This window comes from Cupressus sempervirens, chromosome 4, assembly GCF_028749045.1.
Source record: "Cupressus sempervirens isolate cs-2001-9-10 chromosome 4, ASM2874904v1, whole genome shotgun sequence".
Lineage (NCBI taxonomy): Eukaryota > Viridiplantae > Streptophyta > Pinopsida > Cupressales > Cupressaceae > Cupressus > Cupressus sempervirens.
The window spans coordinates 399,037,523-399,044,099 of NC_143121.1; the positions used below are offsets into that span (position 1 = coordinate 399,037,523).

General features: G+C 29.3%; 1 pseudogene; it reads left to right on the forward strand.

The window, feature by feature from the left end:
• The first annotated feature begins 2,810 nt into the window (after positions 1–2,810).
• Positions 2,811–6,179, forward strand: LOC149561729 (cytochrome P450 720B2-like; annotated as a pseudogene).
• Positions 6,180–6,577: the final 398 nt, after the last annotated feature.

The window sequence follows — 6,577 nt, forward strand, 5'->3', positions numbered from 1 at the left end:
CAAACTATCCTTTCTGAATATGTTTGCCATGGATCTCCCAAAGTTGTTAAACTTTATCTTCAAAAACCTGGTGCTAATACCAATTGTTAGAAACAATAGTCTACCAAGGTAACTAAGAAGGGATCGGAAGGGTGAATTGGTTATTGAATAATTATCAACCTTAAATAATCTTAACCATTTAATCAAAGTAAAAAACAACTATACTAAGATACACATAGACAATTACTCTAGATTTTTTAACTAGGGAAAGCCTTGATCAGAGGGAAAACCCTAGTGGGAATGATGCCCACAAGATGATGTACTAGTATAAATATTCCTTATTAGAGGATGGACTCTAGTAGGAGTCTATTAAAACATTTAGTACATATGAGTCCCTATTAGGATACTTTGAATCCCTATTAGGAGATTCCAACCTTGTCAGGAGTTGTACTAGGTAGAAGGACCCACTATCCAAATAGTTTATGGGGTAAGACCACTGAACTCACTATCCCACTAATCATTCAACTATTCCTTGTAGAATAGTTGTCTTTAGACTAGGTCATGAACCTCAGATCCAAACATAAAACTTTAGATCTCATAATAGAATCTTCATAATAAAGTTTTCTTCACCTTCACTTTACTCTGTTTATCGTCCCATTCTGCTCTTCATACTTCTTGCAATCATTTATACATCTCATACATAATAAAGAAAAAAGTCCTTCCTTTATAACAAATCTATAAAATAATTTCCTGAGTTAGCTATTACACCTTCTCAATTAATTATTATAGGACCTCATTAAGAACACATTATACATAGTGATAACATTAGTTTTTCATCTTGTAACTTGAGTAACTTTTTGTATGTGTGACATTATAATGAGCGATCTTAGCTACATCATCTCAAAAATGTCTTCTTCACATCTTTAACTTCAGCTCATCAGAATAACAAATCTTCTAAGAGATGTAACAAGTTTACCAAAACATGCTTCTGTAAACTCTATCTCAAATTAGTCTTCATCAAAACTTGCATAACTTCTTCTAGACTTAATATCTTATGCTTCTGAGGTTAGCTACATATACTAGACACTTCATAGTATCTCCCATTAACCTTGCTTGGTTCAAATGCTAAAGTGTCCATAACAACTTGATCTTTACCGTTGTTGTTCTATTAGATACCACAGAATACTACTATGTTGACATCAATGATAAACATAGTCATGAATGTAACATATCATCACGATAATGATCTAATCATGTTTCTACAATACCCCCTCATAAAATATCATCAACATTCATGCTTCCAAGAGATACATATTTACATATATAACCTTGAATAAAAGTATAATTATAATACTATTGTGAAAATTAGGGTAAACTTTAAGAAAGCCGCCTCCAAAAAAAGTTATAAAATATTGGCGAATCTTTCATTATTTTGATAAAAATCATTTATTTTTATTCGTGAATCTCTCAATTTTTTATTCTAAATATGATTAATATTGGCAATTAATTTTTAATCATATTTTTTTTGTATAAAATATTGACGAATCTCAATAATAATAGGAAGTTCATTAATCACCATGGAATATTACAAAATCAAAATTGTATTTTTTTAAACCTCATGGAATATTATGAGGATCATTACATATTCTTTAAATCAATAGTGAAAACTAAGTATTGGTGATATGTCCCTAAAGTAACTAATAATTATGATAATTATTGGTCAGTTCAATTTTTCTCCACTAATATATTATATTTCAGTGACTCAAATCTAATCATGTAATGAATATTGTGGCAAATATTTGAGCTTAAATTTTTCAATAAAATAAATTATTGAGCGATTTTCAATATTCTAGAACTAAATTTAATAAAACTATGGTGATTTAGGTTGTATCAAATCTAAAATTATTAGCCAAATTACTAGCCAAAAAAATCTAAAATTAGCCAATTTACCAATATTAGCCACTAAAAAATATGTTGGTGAAAATATTCTAATCATAACCTTAATACCATTTTTTAAATTTATAAATCATTTTTAAAAATTGTAGATATATATCAGTTTAAATTATTAATGTCCACTTTATATATAACTAACCTCATCTACCAATTATTTTAATATTTTTTCTTTATAAAGAAAAGCAATAAGTTCTAGTTGGAAAAAGACATATTTTTACTAGTTTTTCCTCAACTCTTTTTCATTTTTATTTATTTATAAAAAATAACTTAAAATTTGATTTAAAGATAATTTTTAAGATATTGGGCATCAAACATTACCATTTATGCCCAAACATTGCCATCAATAGGATCACACAAATTGTACCAAAAAAATCTAAGGAGGATAGGAAAGGCTTCTCCCTCATGTGGCATGCCTTAATTTGTATTCGCTTTCCTCTTGAAATGATAAAGTCAAATGGAAATAAAATCATTGTGATGAAAATATTGGAGCAAATAATTTATTTTCCTACACAAACATATAAAGGTACTTTTCAAAACTTTATGAGCTACACTACTGAACTATCATGTGTACGCTAAATCTCACAATAATAACAATAACAATAGTAAGGATCTAGCATTGAAAAAGTTCCTCATTGGAAAAAGACAACAAATACCATCTTTGTGATGAAAGAAATCAATTCCATAGTTCAATTTGTTGAGAGTTGAGAGATATATTTAAAGAGATCTATGGGGACTTAGAGAGATGAATTTGCACTTCATTAGATTTTCAATCTATTCTTGAAAGATTTGAAGAATGGAGGAAATGTTGTTTTGGGTTGTAATGGGAGTAGTATTGTGTGTGACATTGTTTGTATGGAAAATAGTATTAAGAAATAGCAATGGCTAGGAAATATCACTGCAACCTGGATCTAGTGGATGGCCAGTGATTAGAGAATCCATTAGTTTCTATCAAGGTCTCTGATCTCTTCAACCATGCCAATAGGCAATTGTATCTGCTTCATTTTATATTATCCCTCTTGCTGTGTTAAATCTGTCTTAGTGCTAATTTCCATAATCATAGACATAAAACTCTTTTCTAACTCTGATGGAAATGTTCATCATAAACTCAATTTCATTTTGGTTAAGTTAAATGAGAATAAGAGTGCAGTGGATTAAGAGTTTAGTGAATATGTTTTGTCAAATGAAAGCAAGTTGTTTCGAGCCAATTGTCTGTAGTCTTTGAAAGATCTTGTTGGGAAATAAACTAAGTGGGTTTATTTGTAGAGAAATTCTATGGTTAAGTGTATTTGAGTTGGAGTAGTAATAAAATGGTGGATGTTGATAGAAGGTTTAATGTTTGGATGGCTAAAACATCACACATCAAGACTTGATTCCTAAGCTAAAAGTGTTAAAAGATCAGTTTTAATTTTGTGTGATGTTTAAGGGTCTAATCCTCAATGATTGACCTCTATGAACATCATCTTGTTACAATAGGTGCTATGTGTATTATTCATTCTCATTCTCAGGGAAAATGAGTTTTAATGAACCACTATTGATGAAACATGCATCAATGAATATTACTTGAAAATTACATTATTGAAATGGATTCTCTAAGTTTCTATGTTAGGTGGCAATGAAAGAATTGAGATGATTTATAATGAAGGTATGGACCAATTTTTTCTACAAACTTGTTTGGAAGAACATACATAGTTATATTAGTAGATCTAAAAGTTCAGTAAATATGTCTTCCAAAATGATGACAGGTTGTTCCAAGCCAATTACCCCAAGTCTTTTAAAGATCTCATTGGGGAATATGGTATACTCAATGTCCAAGGTGATCTTCAAAGGAAACTCCAAAAAATTGCTACCAATTTGCTCAAGAATGAGAATCTTATGTCAGGGTTCATGCATGATTTACAAAATGTCCTCACATTAGCAATGGAGAAATGGGAAAATAAAGGTGTCATTCATCTTCAAAAGGAATGCCATACAGGTATATGTTTCATGTCTTTAAGTAATTTCTTTTTAAAAATTATAGAAATAAATTAGAATATATATAAATGTCATTTTTCCTATTTATATATAGTAGTTTATAATTATTTGAGTCAACATGTATTTAAATTTAACTCCTCGCCTTATTGAAATATTTCCTTTCGTTGTTCTTTTTATTTAGTAGTAATAAATAACACAAATATTTAAAGAAACAAAAGTGAGATTAAATATAGTTCTAATATTTATATAGAAATTACAAGTATGTGGAAGGAATATGTCTCAAGAAATCTAAAATTTTGTCTTGATTGAAGTTCTCCAATTGATGTGCCAAAAGATTTATGTATATTATAGTATAATTATTATAACATGTTTGACATTTAATATATCTTCTTCTTAGGTTCTCTTGAACATTATGGGAAAAAATTTGTTGGACTTACCTCCTTATGAAGATTCAAAATAAATTTATGAAGCTTTTGTGGCATATCTATTAGCTATCCTTCAAATACCCATCAAAATTCTAGGATCTAATCATGCAAAAGGAATTAAGGTATTCAATTTAATTTTATTAATATTTGATCAATTAAAAATTATTCCAATAAAATATTAATATTTCTTGATGAGTAATGTAGGGAAGGGAAACATTCCTAAGAAAGATTGAAGAGTGTATAGAGGAAAGAAGACATCATCCTAAAGTGATTTGTAATGATCTTTTGACAAGAATTTTGAAAGAAGAGTCATGGTCAAATGAAATTATTGGAGATTTTTTATTATTTATGATGTTGGCTGGTTATGAAACTTCATCCACAACCATGGCATTTGCTATTAAATTTCTCATAGATAACCCAAAAGCAATGGAGGAGCTCACAGTGAGCATTTAACTATAGTTGAAATTAAAATAATAGATTATGTATTGATAAAACTTATTTGAAATTAGCACATGAGTAGTATACTAGGGTGGATAGCAATATCAAATGTGATTAATGAGATGTGTGTTTTGTGTTCACTTGTGAAAAGGACAAGTTGGATTCTTTTAATAAAAATAACTCAATAAAGGGTTCCTTGAAATTCAAGGCTAAAGGTTAAAATATGGAAGTGGTAAGGGTGAAAATTATGTGATGTGCATCTAAAATATGGTAATTTTTAAGTTGGTAGATATGAGACAAATAAACTAAATGTCTCAAAATGATATATAGATATAGAGAAAGAAAGAGAGTGAAGTACACACAACTTATCAGTCTTAAGTCATGTCTTATGGTTATGATAAATTTATTACAAACATTTTTTTAAGATACCTAATATTTTCGTTAAGCAGGCTGAGCATGATTCTCTATTAAAGGACAATGGCAATAGAAAGTTAACATGGGACAATTATCAAGATATGAAATTCATTCATTGTGTAAGTACAAAATCTAATTTTAAAGATCTAAATTTGTTACCCATACTATATAATATTAGTATTAATATCTCTTTTTGAGATGACAACTTGGTTTAGTTTCATTAAATACAAATTGACATTAATTTCTTGATTTGATTTTTACTAGGTGATAAAAGAATCTCTTTGATTGGGTAGTGCAGGCCAAGGGGTTTATAGAGAAGAAACAATAAATATTAAGTATAAAGGTTCTAATCTATGAAATCTTCAATTTGATAGAGTATAAGGAAAGGAATTCTATAAGCCTAATGTTACACTATTTAAAACTAACTAAGTGCAAATGCAGATTTTGTTATTTCGCAAAGGATGGACAGTGTTTGTAATCCTAGTTGCCATGCATTTAGATGAAAATACTATCCTGATCCATTCACTTTCAACCCATGGGGCTAGCAAAATTGAGTCTTCCCTAGTGTGTAACTATTTTTGTTTAAATATAAACTTCTATAAACTATGAATGGTATTATGTACAACAAAATCATAATTTGATTAAACTTATTCTTTTAAATTTTAGACTCTATCCAAAAATCCATGGTATATGCCATTTGTTAGAGGTGCTAGACTCTATCCAGGAAACAATTTGGCAAGATTTGAAATTGCTCTCTTCTTCCACAACTTTATTACTAAATTTAGGTGAGTTTATTTATTTTTCTTAAAAGTGCATCCATTATAATATCATAATGGAATGAAATAATGATATTTGAATTAAAAAATAAGATATGGCTAATGTTAATGATTGATGGTATGTGTATGTAGGTGGGAACTGATTAAAGATGACCGGATATGTTACTTTCTTGTCCCTACTCTTCTAAAGTGTTTTCCAATTTGCCTATATGCTCGCAAATGACATTGGGCAATTCTATCCCTAAACTAGTGTAGTGCCTACCGTCGTTCACATCTTTTCTAGACTTATTATCAGACTATGATGGACTAGTTTTATGTTGATGAATTAATGGTATTGCTTTGAGACTATCAGACATTATATTATGGATCCAGAGATTATGTGATGAGATCATTTAGACTTTACATTTCATGCATACATGATGATCATTATATTGTTCTCAGCTATGGTTGATGATTAGTTGATGGTTATTATTTCATGTGTTTTATTATGGATACTTACCCCATACTTGCATGTGTATGGTGTGCATTTTTTCTCATTGTATGGCATTTCTGATATGGTTAAGGAAGGGAGTCGTAGTCACCTGCTTAGTCGGGATCTACATGATGCACCACTTCTTGCCA